Raw genomic sequence first — 23,173 nt, 5'->3', positions numbered from 1 at the left:
AATACACTCACTAGTAATCTTTCACTTAAAACCTCAAAACTCTAAGAAAATCAATCACTTTCCAGATAATTCACTTGTAAACTTTCACTTAAAACTTTCAAACAAAAATTCAAAATAGCACTAAGACACTACCACACTATTCAAATACACTCATCAAACAAATTTGATAGTTACGGCCACCTGACCCAGCATTAAAAATTTTCCAACTGAAATAAATTCACAAGACCCGGATGTAAACATACAGACTTCTAAACTTTTACCTGTGAGGTCAGTGAATCACTTACCTTGCAAAATGCGTTGGTCTGGCTGGTTGAACATTTGCTTATCCATGGAAATTCATTCTCCCATGCAACCTGGTATTTGCATTCATATTTTTGCCGTTTGGTATTGGGTTTAGTGGCTATGATGAATGAATGCTTGTAAAAAATGTTGGACAGCCTGGGTGAATCTTACATTACGGAAGTGACTGTTGTTCTGTTCGTTGATTGGTTAAAAATCAGTTGACGTCAGCAGTGTTTCTCATACGATTCTGATTGGACATAATCGGGAGTATTTTTAACTTGGCGGTAGGGATTTCCCCAAACCGTGAGATTATCCAGTTTTTAACAAATACGATCGGGAGGTGGGAGACGGAGGCTAAAATCGGGAGCCTCCTGCCGAAATCGGGAGTGTTGGCAAGTATGATTATTGACAAATCATGTTGGTATAAGAGGAATAAAACATGCTGCTCTAAGGGTGGTAACAGCAACTCAGCATTGCATTAGGCCACATTCCATTACCCTGCCATTGATTATTTTCCTATAACAGCCCATCCTGTTCTACTGTATTCCACATGTATCAGAATGCTCATTTGCAAGAGAACTGGACCAGAATTGTGCTAAATATGTCATCGTGGACTAACATCTTATCATCAACACTCATAGCAGCATCATATTCCACTCATAAGTTATAAATCACTCACACCCTAGATGCTACACTGTGTTATTGAACAGTACCTGATACAGAACAAGTTAATAAATAAATAAATTAATTAATAAAACAATCCCTACATAATTTCCATTTCGTGTTTTATAACAACACATTTCACTGTTCACATTGAGCATGTAATGATATTTTAAATGCTTTGCTAGAGCTTGTAGTTTGCGTTACCTTTACCACAAAGCACCATAATCAGAACTGGACAAAAAAATTGAATCAGAGGAGTAAAATATCTTCTAAAATGTAATATGCCTGAGCAATTTGCATTTAGAGCAGTAGAGTTTGATTCTGTGAATTTTTTTTATTTCTTTTTTTCAATGCATATCCTGTACCATGTGCCATCTCTGATATGTCATATCCTCACAACCCAGTTTCAGAGGGAACTAGCAGGCTTTTTTGGTTGGGGTCACTTTTCAAATATTTGTCACACTCAGAGTTCTTGTCCTACAGCTCAGTGTGTTCTTTTGTTCTTGTGTCAGCATACACCATTGTGGTTTATTGGTACTTCAGCAGATGCACTGGTGACAGCTGTGTCTTAGTTTATTTATTTATTTATATTCACTGAAACTGTTGTCTAGGTTGTCACTTGTGCAATCTTGTTTCACATAAAGACAATGCTTATTGCTGGTGTCAAACCTTGTCATTGTGTGTACATTTCCTTGTGCTGTATAATGACAATACCAAGGTACTAAAAGAAACCTCATGTTACACCTTATAACCCATATAAGACAAATCCACTGGACTGGACTGCAATCATTTTTAATACAGAAAAGAACAAAGGTGCCACTGGATAATAAAAGCCCACCACCAAATACCACTAGTAACTACATGAGTATTGAGCTGTTTCTTTCTGGAAATGTATTTCATAATGACTAAATAAAAATGATCTCCAAGAACAATGCTACTCTGTCCCAAGACATACAGTATTTTTGCTTTATTTATTAATTGGAAACAGCACACCAATCTAATGGACACCAGGTAAAAGCACATACCTTTACTTAAAATATACTTTTATTGTTAAAATCATTAATAAGCCCAAAAAATCCAACACTAGATTGGCAAAACTGTGACAGTATGACTATGAAATATGCCAAAAATCCTCCAATGTATTGGTCCTTACTGCTTACTTCCATTACCTGTAGAACAGCTGACAGATGTATAGTTAGTGCCAAGTTCCCCCAAGTTGGTTCAATACAATTTTTCAGTGGAACTTAAATGAGACAGGAAGACTGACTCGAAGAAGGTTGTAAATCTCTTCTTGTGACATCTGAGCACTTAAATGATTTGCAAGAAAAACATAGATTCATCCTTCACTTCCTCAAATGGACACAGCCATTAGTTCTGCTTACCGTATATCCCCACCTGCATAAATCAAGTCAAGTCAAGTTTGTTTGTATAGCACTTTTAAGAATAGACATTGTCCCAAAGCAGCTTTACAGAATCTGAATGACCCAAGACATGAGCCAATTTTATCCCTAATCTATCCCCAATGAGCAAGCCTGTGGCAACAGTGGCAAGGAAAATCTCCCTCAGACGACATGAGGAAGAAACTTTGAGAGGAACCAGACTCAAAAGGGAACCCATCCTCATTTGGGCAACAACAGACAACATGATTATAACATTAACAGTTTAAACATGAAGTCAGTTTCGTTGATGTTATAACTCTTCATTGATGGAAACTTGAGTGCAAAACTGTTCATGACAACCACAGTCCTAAAGTTAGCAAGTCAGCTGTAGTCCTCAGCCATAAAAGCATTACTGTAAGTGTCCAGAGCATCTTCCAAGTGTGACTTTCAACTGTCCATATGGGACCATCCTCCACAGGACCGATGTGATGAGACTCTAACCAGATGTAGGGCATCAGGATGGATCAGGCAGGTCCAAGGAGCAGAAGAGGTCAGCATCTCGATCTCAGGATTGACATGTAACTCAGAGGGACAGTTGTTTTTTTTTTGGGGGGGGGGGGGGACACAGGTTGTTAGGTATGCCCAATGTCACCTGAGTAAGTAGGAACAGTATACATTTTGCGCTGAGTACAAGCAGGGACTCCGGCAAAATTAACTATGACAGCATAACTAAAAGGGGAGAGCCAGAAGATAACACAGGCATGAGGGAGCCCCGGGACATAAAGCAGCAGCCACTACCCTGTCAACAAACTTGAGTGAGCAAGCGAGTGGGGGACTGACAGCATCCATACATCCCAGTTTACCAATAAATTAATTGTAAATGTCACATAAAGCCTGGATCCAACTACAGGAACTGAATTCTTAAGTGCTTGCTGTTTATCAGCATTGAGTGCATTCAGGCCACACAACACCTACTCTGTGTCAAGTACATGAGAGAGGTGGATGTATGTGCAGAAGTGTTTATTTTATACAGTGCGATATATACGGTACATGAAGTGCACAAAACACACACAAAAGCAAACAGTCCAAGTTGGCAGGCAAGGTCATAAACAAGAAAACAGGCAAAGGGTCATTCGAGGCACAAACAGTATGTTGGAGGCAAAAAGAGAACGAGAACTAGAAACAGGAACAGGAGTCGAGAAACCAGGAAAACCACAAACACAGAAGGAATGGCTCAGTAATGTGCACTGAATGTGGTGTAATATTTTGCATAGTCTTAGCATCAGCGCAGTCCTTAAATAGCCCAACACTTAGTTCACTAATTGAGAACAGGTGTGCCTTGTTCACGGTGCACATGCTGGAGCTCACTTGACGCACACACAGCCTGAGGCACACCTTTTGGTGCACACGCCACAGCATGCAGGACTGACAGAACCCCCTCTCATAGAGCCTACTCTGGGAGTGAAAATCCATCATACTTGGCTTCGGGTTCGGGCTCAAGCTCTGGACACGCCTTGGGTTCTCGGCTAGGACTAGGCCTGACCTTGGGACTTGATGTGAACTCTGGACTGGACTCGAGCTCCTCAGATGACATGGGCTCTTGACTGGACTCGAGCTCCTCAGATGACATGGGCTTTGGACTGGACTCAGGCTCTGGAGATGGCTGGCTCTCTGGACTGGACTCGAGCTCTGGAGATGGCTGGCTCTCTGGACTGGACTCGGGTTCTGGACTGGACTTGGGCTCGAGCGCTGAAGATGATGGACTCTGGACTGGGCTCGAGTGCTGAAGACAACGTGGACTCTGGACTGGGCTCGAGCGCTGAAGACGACGTGGACTCTGGACTGGGCTCGAGCGCTGAAGATGACATGGACTCTGGACTGGATTTGGGCTCGGGCTCTGGAGACGGCTCATGACTGGGCTTGGGCTCTGGAGACAGCTCTGGAGTAGACTCTGACGCTGGCTCTGGCTCTGAAGTAGGCCCTGGAGCTGGCCCTGACGCAGGCTGTGGCCCTGGAGCTGGCCCTGACACAGGCTCTGGCCCTGGAGCAGGCCCTGACACAGGCTCTGGCCCTGGAGCAGGCCCTAGAGTAGGCCCTGGCTCTGCCTCTGGCATGGGAACAGATGCTGGCTCCGCCTCTGGCTCAGGAGCAGATGCTGGCTCCGCCTCTGGCTTGGGTTCAGGCATGGATTCAGGTGCTGGTTCTGACTGAGAAACCAGCTCAAAAGAGACAGCCTCCTCTGCTGTCTCTGTATCAGCCACTGGGAGGAGCTCTGGAGTGACAGCCTCCTCAGCTGAGTTGGCCACTGGAGGGAGCTCGGGAGTGATGGTCTCCTCAGCTGAGTCAGCCACTGAAGTGGTTGCCTTTAGGGGGCGCTGTAAAGCAATGGCCTCCTCGGCTGCATCGACTGCTGGCAAGATTGTCCTTCCCCAAAAATTTTCAAGGCGTTCCTCCTTTACTAATGATTCATAGATAAACTTGAGCATGGCAAAGAAAGTCTGAGAGTTTCAAAGGCACAGGTGTTCCACCCGAATCAGATATTCCACCAATCTGCATGCTTGTGCAGCAGTGAACGTCAGGATGAAGCACACTCAGATGGGGTCGGGTGGCTTGGGCTCTAGGAAGTCATCATAGAAAACCCCACACTGGATGCAGAATCCGCACGGGTGATATTCTCCATCATAGGGTGTAGGAGGGTAAGCATCGGTACGTCAGCGGAAATACGAGGCTAGCAGCAGGGACAAGGAAACCCAGAAGTGGCGTGGGATCACGAACTGATACACGTCTGCTAAGTCTGATAAGTCATTGTATGGTGAAGTATTCTGTCAAGTATGCGAGAGAGGCGGATATATGTGCAGAAGTGTTTCTTTTATACAGTGCGATATATACATGAAGTGCACAAAATGCACACAAAAGCAAGCCAAGTCAAGTTTATTTGTATAGTGCTTTTAACAATAAACATTGTCGCAAAGCAGCTTTACAGAATTTGAACGACTTAAAATATGAGCTAATTTTATCCCTAATCTATCCCCAATGAGCACGCCTGTGGCGGCAGTGGCAAGGAAAAACTCCCCCAGATGACATGAAAAAGAAATCTCGAGAGGAACCAGACTCAAAAGGGAACCTATCCCCATCCAGGCAACAACAGACAACATGACTATAACATTAACAGTCCTAACATAAAGTCAGCTTTGTTGATGCTATAAACCCACACCAATGGAAACCCAAGTGCAAAACCATTCATGACAACCGTAGTCCCAAAGTCAGCAAGTCAACTGCAGTCCCCAGTCACAAAAGCACCACTGCAAGAGTCCAGAGCATCCTCCAGAAACGACCCCCAAATGTCCACATGGGGCAGCCCTCCACAGGAGCAATGCGATGAGACTCCAACCAGACACAGGGCACCAGGATGGATCAGGCAGGTCCGAGGAGCAGAAGAGGTCAGCATCTCGATCCTAGGACCAACATGTAACTCAGAGGGACAGAAAACACACATTGTTAGGTATACCCAATGTCACCTGAATAAGTAGGAACAGTATACATATTGCACTGAGTACAAGCAGGGACTCTGGCAACTAACTACGACAGCATAACTAAAAGGGGAGAGCCAGAAGGTAATACAGGCATGAGGGAGCCCCGGGACATAAAGCAGCCAGCCACTACACTGTCAACAAACTCGAGTGAGCAAGCGAGTGGGGACTGACAGCATCCATACATCCCAGTTTACCAAAAAACTATGTCTGAGGACCTTCCAGATCTACACCTTTACCTCATAAACACCATTAACAAAAGGCTTGACTAAACAGATATGTTTTCAGCTTAGACAAACACTGAGACTGTGTCTGATTCCTGAACACTACTTCGAAGGCTGTTCCATAACTGTGGGGCTTTGTAAGAAAAGGCTCTGCCCCCTGATGTAGCCTTCACTATACGAGGTACCAGCAGATAACTTGCACAGTTTGATCTAAGTAGGCGTGGTGGGTCATAGAGGAGCAGAAGTTCGCTCAGGTAGTGTGGTGCAAGACTATTCAATGCTTTAAAGGTCAATAATAGTACTTTATAATCAATATGAAATTTGATTGGGAGCCAATGCAGTGTGGATAAGACAGGCGTGATGTGGTCATATTTTCTAGTTCTAGTAAGGACTCTTGCTGCTGCCTTTTGAATTAACTGGAGCTTGTTTATGCACTTATTGGAACATCCAGACAGTAAGGTATTACAATAATCCAGCCTGGAGGTAACGAAAGCATGAACTAGTTTTTCTGCGTCATGTAGTAACATTAAATTTCTTATCTTCGCAATATGTCTGAGATGAAAGAAAGTTATCCGGGTAATGTTATCAATGTGAGTTTCGAATGAAAGACTGGGGTCAATAATCACTCCGAGGTCTTTTAGTGCTGTACATGAAGAAACAGAAAGGCCATCCAGAGTTACTGTGTCATCAGAAAACTTACTTCAAGCTGCATGTGGTCCAGTGGCGGCTGATAGTCTTTCAAACAGGGGAGGCTGGTCGGTTACGATATTTCCAGATTTTAAAAGAAAAAAGAAAAAAAACATCAATTTTGCCCATACTCTTGCCTCTGATCTGGCTGATTGTTGGCAGGGTCACAAACTGTGAAATAACAGGTTCTTTTGGCCCATTAGCCTACTGTCCAATATACATGATGGTGGTGTTGGGGGGGTATATTTTAACATTTTATATTTTAAAATTGTGGCATGTTGTTTAAAAGTTGATCATTATTGAAAGCAGCTCTTTGTCAGGAACCTCAGCAGTAACAGCAGAGTGTTCCGGAAAGCACTGACCTTGGGGAGCCAAACATAGAGCTGGATGCCACACATTTCATTCAATGACACTTTCCCTATATTTTACTTATTTTGACTGAGAAATGTTTTATCGACAATTTTGATAACCCTTCACTTTTAATCCAGGTCTGTAGTGTGAAATGTTCTCGGCTGTGTTTTTGTTTAAAAATGTTTTCCAAATTGTAGCTGTGTTTAATTTATATCCAGAGAAATATAATATTATATATTCCAATATAATATACTCAGCATAAACATTTTAAATAGATTCTATATTTTTGGTCCATCCATGACATATTACTAAAGTAGCCTATTTACTGTTGTTGATGTGGGTCACTTGCTGTTAGCCAATTCACTTTCTCGTACCAAGAGAGCTGAAAGGAACGAGTATTATTCCCTACCTTTTTCACCAAGTCAATTTGCGTTGGTCTACCCTGCTCTTTAATTTTAATTTTTTCCTCGAAAGGAAGACTGGCAAATGGCTTCGCCAAAATTAAATCAGCAATGCTTGGCATCCATGCGCAGCTTTCTTGCTAGCTGACTAGCCCCCTCAAGTTCAAGTTCAGTCACTCAAATAAATGAAATTTCTGGAACTAAGATAGCAAACTTGACAACACTATATTTACACTTTATTTACAATGAAAATATATACAAACTAAAAAAGCTGGTAGAAACCGTATGTAATGAATGAAATCCCCACTCCTGTGAAGGACGGCCCCATGAGGACAGTTGAGGGTTATACCTGTTAAAACTGTTAATATTATAGTCAGGCTGTCTGTTGTTGCCCAAATGAGGATGGGTTCCCTTTTGAGTCTGGTTCCTCTCGAGGTTTCTTCCTCATGTCGTCTGAGGGAGTTTTTCCTTGCCACCGTCGCCACAGGCTTGCTCATTGGGGATAGATTAGGGATAAAATTAGCTCATGTTTTAAGTCGTTCAAATTCTGTAAAGCTGCTTTGCGACAATGTTTATTGTTAAAAGCGCTGTACAAATAAACTTGATTTGAAATCGAAATGTAAGCTGATCTCTTACAATACACCACAGCACTCGCGAATCCGCATGGGACTGAACTGAAATTCACCGCTGCCTGTCTATAGTTGAAACGAGCTGTCAATCAAAGAAAATATCCAGCCGCTTTCACCAATCACCAGTCTCCTCGCGGAACCTGCCATGTCCCTCCCATGTGAGGCTCGGAGTCCGTGGGAGGGCATTTTCGCAGTATTTGTCCAATAACCGTCTTGCATTTTGAGACTGAAAGCGCATAGCTCCCAAAGCCATTGAAGTGCACTGAGACTGGGCTGCATCGCGCTGTCACGAGGGGGAAACAGTGTTGCCAGATTGGGCGGTTTTAAGTGCATTTTGGCAGGTTTTGAACATATTTTGGGCTGGTAAACATCAGCAGTATCTGGCAACATTAGGCGAACTGGGGAAAGTTATAACGGAATGATTTCGCACTGTAGTTGGGTTGAGCACATATATTTCTATGATTCTGGATCTGAAATAGCAAGGTTATAAGGTCGGCTATAACTAAGCCTAGCGCAATTCATCCTACACAATGTTCATCATTTTTAGAGGAGGCTGAGCCTCCCTCATTGTCTTAGAGCAATCGCCTGTGATGTGGTCCTAGTACAAGTACTTCAGTCTTGTCAAAGTTAAGCAGAAGGAAATTAATAAGCATCCAGTGACTAATGTCCTTTACACATTCCTCAATTCTCTTAAGCTGATGTCTCTCATCAGGTTTTGCAGAAACATACAATGTGTGTCATCAGCATAACAGTGGAAACTAATACAATGTTTACGAATAATATCACCCAGAGGTAACATCTCATCTCATTATCTCTAGCCGCTTTATCCTGCTCTACAGGGTTGCAGGCAAGCTGGAGCCTATCCCAGCTGACTACAGGCGAAAGGCGGGGTACACCCTGGACAAGTCGCCAGGTCATCACAGGGCTGACACATAGACAGAGACAACCATTCACATCTATGGTCAATTTAGAGTCACCAGTTAACCTAACCTGCATGTCTTTGGACTGTGGGGAAAACCGGAACACCCGGAGGAAACCCACGCGGACACGGGGAGAACATGCAAACTCCACACAGAAAGGCCCTCGCCGGCCACTGGGCTCGAACCTGGACCTTCTTGCTGTGAGGCGACAGCACTAACCACTACACCACCGTGCCGCCCCTCAGAGGTAACATTAATAAAGAAAAAAGCAGTGGACCCAAGACAGAACCTTGTGGAACACCAAACTTTACCTCAGTATGTCTAGAAATATCACCATTTATATCAACATACTGACAGCGATCAGTTAAATAAGACCTGAGCCAGGAGAGGGCTGTTCCCTTAACTCCCACAACATTTTCTAGTCTATCCAGAAGAATGGAATGATCAGTGGTATCAAATGTTGCACTAAGGTCAAGCAGCGAGACACAGCCCTGATCAGATGCCAACAGTAGGTCATTTACTACTTTAACCAAAGCTGTCTCTGTGCTATGAGGAGGGGCAATCAGGGGTGGGGGTAAGGGGGGAAGGGGGTAGAGGTAATCCAGTGCAAGGAAGCAGCCATCCGCTCCTCCAGCCATGAAGGCGCTGGTCACGCACCCTCTTGTCACACTGGGGATGAAAATTGCGACCGCAGAAAGTTGGAGAAGGAATGCAAGGAATGCGAGAGCGTCTCCCAGCAGTAACCTTCAGGGTGAAATGTTGCCTCAGCAACGGCCTTAACTGAGGCCGCTGCTGTCTCAGGGAGCCGAATGTTGATAAAATATAAATTGTTTGGTCTTTCCAGACGCAGTCTTTGCATGTCCACACCGCTTGTCCATATCTGTCCATTCCATCCATTCTGTTCAAATTGGTCTCCGAAAAACATATTCCTTGCAAAGCTGAAAGCTTCTCCGAGATAACAACCATGTTGTGGTTCAAGTTCTGAATGTCCACAGTCTGAGTGCCAACAGCTTTGCCCACCACTTCAATCATATCGGGCAGCTTTGTGGGGCTTTGAACAGCTGTCACCGTTGTCTGATTTCCTCGATATACCAGGGCAATGCCTAATCCAATCAGCAAAAGTCCTGCAATCATGGTTCCGAATAGGTAGATATCTTCAATGTCCTCCACAGAAAGAATCGCCAGGCACATGACTCGCCACAGCTCCCACACGTCCATCGTGTAACCAGCCACAAACGTTCCGGCAGGACAGACGGGTTCCCCCGAACCCAGGCTTCTCGTCGAGAAAACTGTGTCAATTTCGTTAGGAGACCAGTTTATCAATTCCATGCTTTTTTAGTTTAGAAAGTAATGCAGGGAGAGTCTCTTCAAAAAGTACAGCAGACGAGACAAGACAAGAAGCACAAGCAGGGAAAAAAAGGAGGGAAAGGGAGAGCAGAGAATGCGACCGCCTTCCGAGGAAGCACGGAGAGAACATTGTCTGACCTTAAATTAGTAGTTTGAATTTTTTGTCGGATATTCTCAATTTTGTCATTAAAAAAATTCATGAAATCGTTGCTACTACATACTACAGGTGTGCATGTGTCTATAGTGGACTTATTCCTGGTTAATTTTGCTACAGTATTAAATAGGAATCTAGGATTATTTTTGTTATCTTCTATTGGGGAGGAGAGATACAGTATGTTGATCTAGCAGCACTAAGAGCTTTTCTATACTTCATGAAGCTCTTCTTCCATGCTAATTTGAACACTACCAATTTTGTTTGACACCATTTACGTTCCAATTTTCGAGTGGTCTGTTTTAATGTGCGAGTGTCATCATTATACCAGGGTGCTAATTTTTTGTCTCTGACCATTTTCCTTTTAAGAGGAGCTACATTATCTAAGGTATGGCGGAATGTTGACTCTAAGCATTCAGTTGCCTGATCAAGTTCTGTAGGGGCTGACAGTGACCCAATCAAAGTTGATAACTCTGGGAGATCCTTTATAAAGCTCAGTGCAGTAGTTGACATGAATGTACGTTTAATACAGTAGCGTGGTGAGGTGCATATATTATTACTCGGACATATTTTGAATGAGATGAGATAATGATCTGAGATAACTTCAGACTGTGGAAGTATGACCTATATTTTCTACGTTTAACCCGAATGTTAGTATTAGATCGAGGGTGTGACCACAATTATGGGTCGGTCCTATGACATTCTGATTAATCCCTACTGAATCTAAAATGGACACAAACGCTGTTTTCAAAGGGTCTTCTGGGTTATCAAAGTGAAAATTAAAATCTCAGACAACTAAAGCTTTGTCTAAGGAAATAACCAGATCTGAGATAAAATCTGCAAATTCAGAAAGAAACTCAGAATATGGCCCTGGGGGCCTGTAAATAATAAGTAACGGAATTAACTGGGTAGACTTATTTTTCAAGGCTACATACATTATATGAGTATGAAGAACTTCAAATGTATTACATTTATAACCAGGTTTTTGTGTTACACCTAGATAATCATTATAAATAACCCTGACACCTCCTCCTCTGCCAGTTAGACAAGGCTGGTGTATATAACTGTATCCAGGAAGACTCGCTTCATTTAATGCTATATATTCATTTGGCTTAATCCATGTTTCAGTTAAACAAAGTACATTAAACTCCTGATCAGTAATGAGTTCATTAACCATTAGCGCTTTAGATGTAAGAGATCTAATATTTAATAGCCCCACCTTTAGATCAAAGGTGCTGGCAGCAGCTGTACAGTCAGTATGATCCAATTTTATATTGATTAGGTTACTGGAACAAACTCCCTGAATATTTCTACCTTTTTGTTTAGCTCGGGGAACAGACACAGTCTCGATGTAGTGGACCCTGAGTGACGACTCTGTGCCGCTAGCAGACAGTCGGTTTAGCCTGTTCGTCTGCTCCCTGGCCTTGACTCTGGATTGTCAGAAATTAAGTAGGCCTGTTCTGAGACTATGACCTATGCTGCAGGAAATGAGAGCAGCACCTTCCCGAGTGGGATGGATACCATCCCGCCCTAACAGGCCAGCAGTGCCCTCAAAATTAGCCCAATTATCTATAAAGCCCACACTGTTTTCAGAGCACCACCTGGACAACCAGCAGTTCATCGACCATAACCTGCTGTAAACTACATCGCCACGCCGCATTGGGATGGGGCCAGACCATACTACAGCATCGGGCATTGCCTTCGCTAATTTAAACACCTCTACAAAGTTACTCTTAGTAACCTCAGACTGATGAAGGCATATATCATTAGCTCCTGCATGGATAACTATCTTTGAGAACCTGTGCTTGCCTAGGACCCTAAGATTACCTGCTATGTCTGGCACCCTGGCTCCCAGTATACACCTAACTAAAGCTGCTGGTGCCCCTAAAGGCTGAGCTAATTTCATGTGCCATATGATAGAGTCCCCTATAACCAGAGCTCTTTCAGGTTTCTCAGTGGATGCATCACTAAGGAGAGCAAGCCTGTTCAACACATAACGTGGAGAGGAGTGGTGCTCTCGTGGGCGAGCCTCAGTGGTAGCTTTGGCTCTATGCTTATGCCGCCGAGTCGTCACCCAATTGCCCCGCTGTAAGGGCTCTAATGCCAGAGTTGGGGGATTACTAACTCCACCTAGGGCATCCAGACTTTCCCCTACAGAAACTACACTGTTCTCATGCTCACTGACCTTCTCTAAAGCCTGGACACGTGCTTCTAACACTAATCTTCTTCGTCAGAGAGCTAACTAATCTGCACTTATCACAAATAAAGTTATCACTAGCAACGGAGGAAGAATGACTAAACATCCTGCACTCAGCACACTGAACAGGCTGAAGGTGTGCCATGATAAGAGTCACATACCTTAATCGAAGATCTGTTGATATTAAAGCAGATCCGATGTAGATAGCCTCCGCTTGTGGTCTTTACGCAGGAGGAGAAAAAAAAGAAAGCTTCCTGTCTCGGCGTTCTTCCGAAAAAAGAGAGAGGGAAAAAAACGGAAAAAGGAAAGCGACAGTACAATAAAAATGAAGAGGATATTGGAAAATTATTTGTAGAATTTTTTTTTTTAAAGATTAGTAATTAACACCAACACTCGTGGAGAAAAAGACTCGTCACAAACAACTCAGGAACCAGGAAGCAAACACAGTCCAAATCGTCAGGCAAGTCATAAATGAGAAAACAGGCAAAGGGTCATTCGAGGCACAAACAGTATGTCAGAGGCAAAATGAGAACGAGAACTAGAAACAGGAACAGGAGTCTAGAAACCAGGGAAAACCACAAACACAAAAGGAAAGGCTCAGTAATGCACACTGAACATGGCGTAATATTTCGCATAGTCTTAGCATCAGCGCAGTCCTTAAATAGCCCAACACTTAGTTCACTAATTGAGAACAAGTGCACCTTGTTCATGGTGCACGTGCTGGAGCTCACTTGGCACGCGCGCAGCCCGAGGCACGCCTTTTGGTGCACGCGCCACAGTGCGCAGGACTGACACTCTGTATGTGCTACTTCATTTTTGTTCTGAAAATGAACAACATCTTTGTAGATTACAATTTTAAATTAAATTCAGTGAAGGATGGAAACTAAATTGGTGGAAGGATGTAGCATGGGCCAAGGAAGAACTCATTAAATTTTGTAGCAGATCTGAGTTGGAGGGCAGTTCCACCAAATTAATTTCACTTTGGCTAACACTGCGAATTGTGCATTTGGACTTGGTGGAGGTTTGCACTCTCCAAGTGCCCTTCTAGCTCAAATCATAGGTTTATACTAATCCAAGAATATGTTATCATTTCTATGGTAACAACTAACAAGGAGACTAGTTTGGTGGATGCTCTATATAAATATATAAAAGCCAGATTACATTATATTAAAATCCAGATGATATATTATTGTGTAGGAAGTTGGATTACTGGGCACTGCTCCAAAGAAGAGGCCTTTCAGCATTCCATCAAAATCCATATTTTCCAAGGCAACCATTTTCCAATAGTTAGATGCTATGAATTTCAGTAAACTAAGCAAAATTAGTTTTATTAACATACCAAAGAGTGAAATATATACTTTCTAAATGATGTGTGATCATCATCATCATCATTTTTATTGACAGTTTATTTTAATACTTACACTATGAAAGCTTTACTGAGCTGCTACTCAGTGACACAAATTCTCTTAAAGATGAATCCTAATTTGAAAGTGCTGAACTGTTTAATTCATTTTGTACTACTAGCAATTTTCAAATGTTTCCATTTTTTTATTTATGAACTTATCAAGAAGCACACATTGATTTTTTTTATCTGTTTATAGTGTACAATAGAAATGAATATACCCCTGTGCAATATCACTTAAATGTCAAATGATTCAACACTGTATCACCTTACAGTAATTGCATTGAACTGTAGGGTATTTGCTCTTATGTAAAATTAGTCTCTTCATCATGGAGGACACTGGTGTTGGAGAGACGTTCTGTCATTCTTCAGAGACTTTTTTTTCAGCTGCTCTTTGCAGGAGGGGTTATGTTGCTCTACTTTTCTATTTAAAATACCCCAAAGGTACTTGATTAAATTCAAATCAGGCAACATACATGGCCTAGTCATAGTTTTCACTTTTTTCTTCTTTAGAAACTTGAGTGATTTTGGCAGTGTTCTTTGGATTGTTATCATGCTCTTCTGCCAAGCCTCTTGAGACTGGGCATTAGCTTGTCAGCCAGTATTTTGATATATACACACATATTAATGGTGCCATCTATAAATGCCATCTCCCTCAAAACCTTTCGCACTTATGCAACCCCATATCATCACACTCCCATCTTCCTGCTTCACTGTCAGGATTATTCACTGTGGTAGTCCTGGCCAGGTTTATGCCAAACACGTTGGACCCCATCTGAGCCAAAGAAATTTATCTTGGTCTCTTGGTCTCATCTGACCAAAGAATGTGCTCATCAAGCTTCTTTTCGTGTTCTTTAGCAAAGTTTTGTGATGAAGAGCAAGCAAGTGTTTTTCTTGGATGCCATCCATTAGTGTTGTAATACTTGAGATCCGTCTTGAGCTTGAAATCAGTCTCAAGACCACTTTTGAAGGTCTCAGTCTCGTCTTGGAATCGACTGAATTTTTACTTGGTTTTATTTTGGTCTTAGTCATGGAGGACTCTGGATTTTATTTCAAGACCAGTCAAGATCACAACTGTGGGGATATCACTAAATCGCCAGTGCATTGTCTGATTTATTTGTTAACAGTATTACTGTGACTGGATGTAAAATTTCCTGCTTCAAATGCAACCAATAATGTGACTCATTGCTAATTTGAAAATTTTCTTTCTGTTAATAGCCATCATCCCTCCCTGCCCCCCTTCACACACACTGGTCTGGTCCTGGTCTTGACTAGGCCTTGCCCTGCTTGGTCTTGACTCGATCTCAACCCTTCAAAGTCTTGGTCTTGTCTTGGTCTCAATATACTTTGGTCTTGGTCATGACTTGGTCTCGGTTTAGGTGATCTTTGATGACAACACTACAGTCTATAGAGGTTGATGTTATGCAATGTCCTTCACACTGTCTGAGCTGTCACAAAAACTCTGATTTCCACTGATAACCCCTGTGCCCAAGCTTGAAGCACTTGGCCATCTGTTTTTCAGAGCTAGATTGTGCAAGTGGCGTCATTTTCAGAAGACAGCCACTGCTGCTTTGATTATTGGTATGAGAGCTTGTTCTATACTTCCTGATTACTGCTGTAACTGTCTTTCAACTGGTACTGAGTTTTAGATCATCACGAGTCTTCATAAAGATGCAAAAGGATACAGGAAATATATACACAGCCCATGGGTTCAAAATTGAGAACTTTCTAGTGTTCACAGGTCATTTTTATAATCATGTTCATGCAATTAGGCTAATTGGAAATCACAAGTGTACTCAATTTTGTCAGTGGTCACAGTTTTTCGAACTTGTGCATCAGTGATCACAGGTCTATTCGCTTTTGTTGCAATGAGTTTCTACTATGGGGCCTGTGTTTTCAATACAGTATTTGTTTTTGATTGTTCATAAAAGGAAATACTGTCCTTGTCAACTTAGAAATAATGCAATTACTGTGAGGTGTTCAATTTTGAGTCATTTGATATTTAAGTTAGATTATCCAAGATACCAGGTTATCTGAGAAACCAGAAAGCACAAAACTATCTGCGCTAAAGACTTTCCTGTGGTGGAATACTAAAAGGAACAGCTTTACATCTGACTGTTACACTGAAAACTCCTCCCAAAAGTGCTCAATAAACGTCTCTTCACAGAAACGATTAAATCTGTTTACTGTATTCTGATGCTCCCCAGGCTACTCTGGGTATGTTGTGTGTTGCTCTGCATAAGAGCATCTTCTAAATGCCATTAATGTAATGTTGCAATAGTATATTGTGATAGGTGCATTAGCATTAACAGTGCACCTGGCACTACAGTCTGAGTTGTGGTTATAGAAAATTAATCAACATCTTCTGATCAATCATAATCGAGCATATCTTAAACAGTGTTGTGGTATAAGAATGTTTTGTTTGTTTAAAAAAAAAACTAAAGCAAGAACATAATTTTTATCACCCACTCCAAATAACCTAGTCAATGCAATAAAAATCAGTTTACATAAGTGCTTATTCAACACCACAGCTGTCTATATGAACAGTTTTAAATCATTGTCACGATTTGGTGCTCGTTTTGAATAAATACCATCAGAGTCAGGCTGAATAACATTCAAACTGCAGTTTTCCCCATGAGATCCACTTTACACACTTCATGACCAGTAGTCATGAAGAAAATGACAAGCTTGTCCTGCTCTTTAGCTATGTGATGGAGAGAAATTGGCACTGTCCACCTCCGCAGGTTGGCATCACACAGCTGCACAGACCCCGGGCTCCACTTCAACTCTCAACCCTCTTTTTTCACACACTGGGAACAGGCCAGCTTCTCCTCCACACTCTCCACCATCAACACTGCAGCCACAGAGAGGACTGCTCTCATCAAGCTGATTTTCTTCTAGTCCTAAGAGCATAGTTGTGAAAAAGGCAGAATATAGTATACAACCCCGATTCCAAAAAAGTTGGGACAAAGTACAAATTGTAAATAAAAACGGAATTCAATAATTTACAAATCTCAAAAACTGATATTGTATTCACAATAGAACATAGACAACATATCAAATGTCGAAAGTGAGACATTTTGAAATTTCATGCCAAATATTGGCTCATTTGAAATTTCATGACAGCAACACATCTCAAAAAAGTTGGGACAGGGGCAATAAGAGGCTGGAAAAGTTAAAGGTACAAAAAAGGAACAGCTGGAGGACCAAATTGCAACTCATTAGGTCAATTGGCAATAGGTCATTAACATGACTGGGTATAAAAAGAGCATCTTGGAGTGGCAGTGGCTCTCAGAAGTAAAGATGGGAAGAGGATCACCAATCCCCCTAATTCTGTGCCAACAAATAGTGGAGCAATATCAGAAAGGAGTTCGACAGTGTAAAATTGCAAAGAGTTTGAACATATCATCATCTACAGTGCATAATATCATCAAAAGATTCAGAGAATCTGGAAGAATCTCCATGCGTAAGGGTCAAGGCCGGAAAACCACGGGTGCCCGTGATCTTTGGGCCCTTAGACGGCACTGCATCACATGCAGGCATGCTTCTGTATTGGAAATCACAAAATGAGCTCAGGAATATTTCCAGAGAACATTATCTGTGAACACAATTCACCGTGCCATCTGCCATTGCCAGCTAAAACTCTATAGTTCAAAGAAGAAGCCGTATCTAAACATGATCCAGAAGCGCAGACGTCTTCTCTGGGCCAAGGCTCATTTAAAATGGACTGTGGCAAAGTGGAAAACTGTTCTGTGGTCAGACGAATCAAAATTTGAAGTTCTTTATGGAAATCAGGGACGCCGTGTCATTCGGACTAAAGAGGAGAAGGACGACCCAAGTTGTTATCAGCACTCAGTTCAGAAGCCTGCATCTCTGATGGTATGGGGTTGCATTAGTGCATGTGGCATGGGCAGCTTACACATCTGGAAAGACGCCATCAATGCTGAAAGGTATATCCAGGTTCTAGAGCAACATATGCTCCCATCCAGACGATGTCTCTTTCAGGGAAGACCTTGCATTTTCCAACATGACAATGCCAAACCACATACTGCATCAATTACAGCATCGTGGCTGCGTAGAAGAAGGGTCTGGGTACTGAACTGGCCAGCCTGCAGTCCAGATCTTTCACCCATAGAAAACATTTGGCGCATCATAAAACGGAAGATATGACAAAAAAGACCTAAGACAGCTGAGCAACTAGAATCCTAATTAGACAAGAATGGGTTAACATTCCTATCCCTAAACTTGAGCAACTTGTCTCCTCAGTCCCCAGACGTTTACAGACTGTTGTAAAGACAAAAAGGGATGTCTCACAGTGGTAAACATGGCCTTGTCCCAACTTTTTTGAGATGTGTTGTTGTCATGAAATTTAAAATCACCTAATTTTCTCTTTAAATGATACATTTTCTCAGTTTAAACATTTGATATGTCATCTATGTTCTATTCTGAATAAAATATGGAACTTTGAAACTTCCACATCATTGCATTCCATTTTTATTTACAATTTGTACTTTGTCCCAACTTTTTTGGAATCGGGGTTGCATACAGTGGCACCAAAATGCATCCCAAGCACACTTTTTCAAGGAAAATATTTTGCAAAAATAGTTTGTTTCAAGGTGGCATGGTGGTGTAGTGGTTAGCACTGTCACTTCACAACAAGAAGGTCCTGGGTTCAAGCCCAGCAGCTGGCAAGGGCCTTTTTGTGTGGAGTTTGCATGTTCTCCCTGCATCTGCCTGGGTTTCCTCCACGTACTCCGGTTTCCCCCACAGTCCAAAGACATGCAGGTTAAGTTAATTGGTGGCTCTAAATTGACCGTGAGTGTGAATGGTTGTTTGTTTCTGTGTCAGCCCTGCAATAACCTGATGACTTGTCCAGGGTGTACCCTGCCTCTTGCCCATAGTCAGCTGGGATAGACTCCAGCTTGCCTGTGACCCTGTAGAACAGGATAAAGTGGCTAGAGATAATGAGATGAATGAGATAACAGTTACAGTGTTTTGGTATTTAATTTGCTATTGTTTGTTTCACATTAACATCTTCACAACATCTGGGCTTGGAATCAACCGGTTTCTGTAGAAGTTTCCATCAAATTGAAACAAAGAAACAAAAATACATTCAGTTTATCCACAGTAGAGCATTGACAATCTGATCATTTCTTCTCCATTGCATCCCATAGAGGGTTTAGTTCAGATCTCTGAGACGTCTTCTTTCAAAAGGTGGCTGGTGCTTCAGATCATTATCCAGCTGAAAAAAACACCTCTGTCACTTGAATAAGTCCATCCAAAATGCCTATGTACACTTCTGAGTTCATGATGCCATCAGTGAACACAAGCTCACCAACATCACTGTAAGAAAAACAGCTCTGTGCTTTATCGTACCCTTCATGTAGCTTGGTTGCATTCCTTCTCTTGGCTTTAACACTCTACAATCAGAGCCATCCAATTTGGATTCAGCTGAAAATATGATGTTTCTCCAGAAGTTGTTGTCTTTCTTTTTAGTGCAGATGTTTGGCTAATGGAACATAACTAGATTATTTTGCAACTACTTCAGTCTGTTGTCAAGTCAAGTTTATTTGTATAGTGCTTTTAACAATAAATATTGTCGCAAAGCAGCTTTACAGAATTTGAATGACTTAAAATATGAGCTAATTTTATCCCTAATCTATCCCCAACGAGCACGCCTGTGGCAACGGTGGCAAGGAAAAACTCCCTCAGATGACATGAGGAAGAAACCTTGAGAGGAACCAGACTCAAAAGGGAACCCATCCCCATCCAGGCAACAACAGACAACATGACTATAACATTAACAGTCCTAACAAAGTCAGCTTCGTTGATGCTATAAACCCCCCACCGATGAAAACCCGGGCGCAAAATCGTTCACGACAACCGCAGTCCCAAAGTCAGCAAGTCAACTGCAGTCGTAAAGACAGCAAGTCAACTGCAGTCCTAAAGTCAGCAAGTCAACTGCAGTCCCCAGCCACAAAAGCACCACTGCAAGAGTCCAGAGCATCCTCAAGGCACGACCTCCAACTGTCCACATGGGGCCGCCCTCCACAGGAGCAATGCAATGAGACTCCAACCAAACACAGGGCACCAGGATGGATCAGGCAGGTCCGAGTAGCAGAAGAGGTCAGCATCTCGATCCCAGGACTGACATGCAACTCAGAGGGACAGATTTGGGGGAGGGGGATGGGGGAGAGAAGAGAGAGAAAACACAGGTTGTTAGGTATGCCCAATATCACCTGAATAAGTAGGAACAGTATACATATTGCACTGAGTACAAGCAGGGACTCCGGCAACTAACTATGACAGCATAACTAAAAGGGGAGAGCCAGAAGGTAACACAGGCATGAGGGAGCCCCAGGACATAAAGCAGCCAGCCACTACACTATCAACAAACTCGAGTGAGCAAGCGAGTGGGGACTGACAGCATCCATACATCCCAGTTTATCAAAACACTCTATGTCTGAGGACCCTCCAGATCTACACCTTTACCTCATAAACACCATTAACAAAAGGCTTGACTAAACAGATATGTTTTCAGCCTAGATTTAAACACTGAGACTGTGTCTGATTCCCGGACACTACTTCGAAGGCTGTTCCATAACTGTGGGGTTTTGTAAGAAAAGGCTCTGCCCCCTGATGGAGCCTTCACTGTACGAGGTACCAGCAGCTAGCCTGCACCTTTTGATCTAAGTAGGCGTGGTAGGTCATCGAGGAGCAGAAGTCCGCTCAGGTACTGTGGTGCGAGACCATTCAGTGCTTTAAAGGTCAATAATAGTACTTTATAATCAATACGAAATTTGATTGGGAGCCAATGCAGTGTGGATAAGACAGGGGTGATGTTGTCATATTTTCTAGTTCTAGTAAGGACTCTTGCTGCTGCATTTTGAACTAACTGGAGCTTGTTTATGCACTTATTGGAACATCCAGACAGTAAGGCATTACAACAATCCAACCTGGAGGTAACGAAAGCATGAACTAGTTTTTCTGCATCATGTAGTGACATTAAATTTCTTATCTTAGCAATATTTCTGAGATGAAAGAAAGCTATCCGGGTAATGTTATCAGTGTGAGTTTCGAATGAAAGACTGGGGTCAATAATCACTCCGAGGTCTTTTACTGCTGCACGTGAAGAAACAGAAAGGTCATCCAGAGTTACTGTGTAATCAGAAAACTTACTTCTAGCTGCATGTGGTCCTAGTACAAGTACTTCAGTCTTGTCAGAGTTAAGCAGAAGGAAATTAATAAGCATCCAGTGTCTAATGTCCTTTATACATTTCTCAATTCTCTTAAGCTGGTGTCTCTCATCAGGTTTTGCAGAAACATAAAACTGTGTGTCATCAACTGTGTTGTCTTTGTCTTTGCATCAGAACAATTTAAACTGAAGCAATGTTAAAGCTAGAGAAGGTCATTTTGGAGAAACCAGCAAGACTAAGCTAGATTTTGAAAGTCCAACTGAAAAATCCCACCCCCTCCTTTCAGCCCTCCCTCCAAAGCCACTCCTTCAGACATATGAATGCACATTGCCTGATTACTGCTGGATGGCATGTTCATGAGAGAGAGAGAGAGAGAGAGAGAGAGTTGGGGGGGCCTGGGGATGGGAGTGTAGCACATCGTTGTCTTATCCAACTACGTAATGTCTCATTCACACATACAAAAACACCTAACATTATAATAATGAATGTAAACATGGTTGAAAAACATGGCTATTATTAGTACCCACAGCTGTCAATTTGTGAGCTTTAATGCCTGTCTAGCCTAGTGGGAGACTCTGGTCATGTGCTACGAGTGCACAGGCAGAGTGCATGCATGTGGACAGGCAGGTAGGTCCAGACTGAATAAAGTAATTGGATGGGCTTTTTACAGCCCTTTGATTGCCACTCAACCCACCTTTAAGCCTGAGCTGGGTCCAAATCCAACCTGTTCGACCGCAAAACCTAAATACACTAATCTCCACTAACCTTGCCAAATTATTTAGTTGTATTCAGCATTATTGTTATCTGTAGAATTCAATATATATCTACATCACTGTCTATATTCAAAAACACTTCGGCTCATTTTTGTATAATCATTAGATAGGGAAGATAGAAGCTTTCAGATAAAGTTTATTAAAGGTAAGAGATAACGTAATTAAATAGCATAGAGAGAGGCCACAATGGAAGGACGTGCAATAATGGATGGTACTCTGCATCGACTTCACATACTGGCAAGAATCCCATTCAGACATTTAAGATAATCACTTTCAATCTGTCTCTATTTAGTTGAGGTGGGGAACAACGGGGCTTGCTCTTGGCATGGAGAATTAAATGCACTTTGGAACAAATGTGTGAACAACAGCAGGCATAATTCCTTTGCAGGCTTTTAAGACAAATAATGTGCTTAGCAGAAATTACACCAGGTAATAAGGGACACTGTATTTTTTGTTGTCAGAGGACTATGAGAAGTCTACCAAATTGTTGAAAGCAGACATGATTTGTTATAGATGAGGTCTCTGTTCCAGAGTGTGCAAATTATTTCTCATCTCATCATCTCTAGCCACTTTATCCTGTTCTCCAGGGTCGCAGGCAAGCTGGAGCCTATCCCAGCTGACTACGGGCGAAAGGCGGGGTACACCCTGGACAAGTCGCCAGGTCATCACAGGGCTGACACATAGACACAGACAACCATTCACACTCACATTCACACCTACGGTCAATTTAGAGTCACCAGTTAACCTAACCTGCATGTCTTTGGACTGTGGGGGAAACCGGAGCACCCGGAGGAAACCCACGCGGACACGGAGAGAACATGCAAACTCCATACAGAAAGGCCCTCACCAGCCACAGGGCTCGAACCCGGACCTTCTTGCTGTGAGGCAACAGCGCTAACCACTACACCACCGTGCCACCCCAAATTATTTCTGTCATATCAAATTAATGTGAATGTTAAAGCAAGGGTATTTAACAAATATTTGTAAAGGTCCAGTTAAGATTCCTTGTTTACAAATGTCTGGTATTCCCTTTTGGACCTG

The sequence above is a fragment of the Neoarius graeffei genome, chromosome 2 (genome assembly GCF_027579695.1).
Source record: "Neoarius graeffei isolate fNeoGra1 chromosome 2, fNeoGra1.pri, whole genome shotgun sequence".
NCBI lineage: Eukaryota > Metazoa > Chordata > Actinopteri > Siluriformes > Ariidae > Neoarius > Neoarius graeffei.
This window is presented reverse-complemented; position numbering follows the sequence as displayed.